Genomic DNA, 2,252 nt, shown 5'->3' with positions numbered 1-2,252 from the left:
TATATCACAAATGTAAACAGAAATGAAAATGACAGGATTGAATACTCATCTTTCATTAATAACTTTAAATATTAACGGACTGAACTCCCCAGTCAAGAGACACACCTGAGGTGAATGGATTAAGAAACAAAACCTGTCCTTTTGTTGTCTGCAAGAAACTCATCTCACTTTCAAGGACAGACACTATCTTAAAGTGAAAGGATGGAAAAAAATATACCAAGCAAATGCTACTAAGAAAAAAGCAGATGTAGCAATTCTAATATCTGACAAAATAGACTTTAAACTAAAACTAATCAGAAGAGATAAAGAGGGCTACTTCATTCTGATCAAAGGAACAATAAATCAAAAGATATTATAATCATGAACATATATTCACCAAACTCTGGTGCACGCAAATTCATAAAAACTATACTACAGGACTTAAAGAGCAAGATTAATCCCAACTCATTAATAGTAGGGGACTTCAGTACCCCACTGTCTCCAGTACATAGGTCAAGAGGGCAGAGAGTTAACAGAAAGACATCTGAATTAAACAAGACCATATTATCAAACGGACGTAACAGACATCTACCAAGTATTCCACCCAAGCACCAAAGGACATACTTTCTACTCAGCACCCCATGGAACCTTCTCCAAAATTGACCATATATAGGGCACAAAACAAACCTCAACAAATAGAAAAAGATTAAAATAATTCTATGCATTCTATCAGACCACAATGCAATAAAGCCTACAATCCAATCAACACTGGAAGAAGCCTTAATCAACACATGAACACATGGAGATTAAACAACACACTCCTAAATAATGAATGGGTCAAAAGAGAAATTAAGAAAAGAAATAAAAGTATTCCTGGAATTAAATGAAAAGGACAATACAACATGACAAAACCTCTGGGACACACTGAAAGTGGTCCTTAGAGGGAAGTTTATAGCTCTAAGTGCCTACATCAAAAAATTGGAAAGAACACACATAAATGACTTAACATTGCAACTGAACACATTTGAAAAGCAACAGCAAATGAAACGCAAAGCCAGCAGACAAGATGAAATAACAAAAATCAGGGCAGGAATTAATGAAATTGAAACAAAGAAAACAATACAAAGAATCAACGAATCCAAGAGCCGGTTGTTTGAAAAGATAAAAAATTTTTTTATTAACAGACCCCTATCACAGTTAACCAAAAGAAAGAAAGAAAGAACATCTCCAAATCAACAAAATCAGAGATGAAAGGGGAAACACCACAACAGACACCAAAAAGATCCAGAACATTATAAAGGAATGCTAAAAACCTATATGCTACTAAATTTGAAAACCTAAAAGAAATGGACAGGTACTTAAAAATATGGGAATCACAGAAACTAAGCCAAGAAGAGATCAACAGCTTAAAAAGACCCATAACACATAAGGAAATCGAAACAGTAGAACAAAACCTCTGGGCTAAAAAAAGCCCAGGACCAGATGGATTTACAGCAGAATTCTACCAGACATTTAAAGAAGATCTACATCCAATACTACTTAATTTATTCAAAAAGATAGAAATGGAGGGAGAACTTCTAAATTCCTTCTATGAAGCCAGCGTCACTCTAATAACAAAGCCAGATAAAGATACAACCAAAAAAGAAAACTATAGACCCATATCCTTTGTGAACACAAATGCACAAATTCTCAACAAGATACTTGCAAACCGCATACAGGCACAAATCAAAAAGATCATCCACCATGATCAAGTTGGATTTATCCCAGAGATATGGGGATGGTTCAATATACATAAGTCAATAAACATCATAAATCATACAAATGGACTCAAAGATAAGAACCACATGGTCATCTCAATAGATGCAGAGAAGGCCTTTGACAAAATTCAATATGCATTTATGTTCAAAGTCCTAGAGGGAATTGTACTGGAGGGAACATACCTCAACATAATTAAAGCCATATATAACAAACCCATAGCCAACATCATTCTAAATGGAGAAAAACTGGAAGCATTCCCACTGAAATCAGGAACCACACAAGGCTGTCCACTATCTCCACTTCTCTTTAACAGAATGCTTGAAACTCATGCAACAGCGTTAAGACAAGAGCAGGAAATTAAAGGAGTAATAATTGGAAAAGAGATCAAATTATCCCTTTTTACAGATAACATGATATTATATCTAAGAGACGCCAAAAATTCCACCAGAAAACTCCTAGAAATGATTAACACGTCCAGTAAAGTAGCAGGTTACAAAATTAACCTACAAGTCTGT

General features: G+C 34.8%; 1 protein-coding gene across 3 annotated transcripts in view; it reads right to left on the bottom strand.

Annotated features, from left to right (window-relative positions):
* The window catches only part of Glis3 (GLIS family zinc finger 3), a 475,006-nt gene that overhangs the window by 221,777 nt on the left and 250,977 nt on the right, over positions 1-2,252 (bottom strand). The gene's annotated exons all lie outside the window — the stretch shown is intronic.

The sequence above is a fragment of the Nannospalax galili genome, unplaced genomic scaffold (genome assembly GCF_000622305.1).
Source record: "Nannospalax galili isolate Female #2095 unplaced genomic scaffold, S.galili_v1.0 scaffold241, whole genome shotgun sequence".
Taxonomy (NCBI): Eukaryota; Metazoa; Chordata; class Mammalia; order Rodentia; family Spalacidae; genus Nannospalax; species Nannospalax galili.
This window is presented reverse-complemented; position numbering and strand designations above follow the sequence as displayed.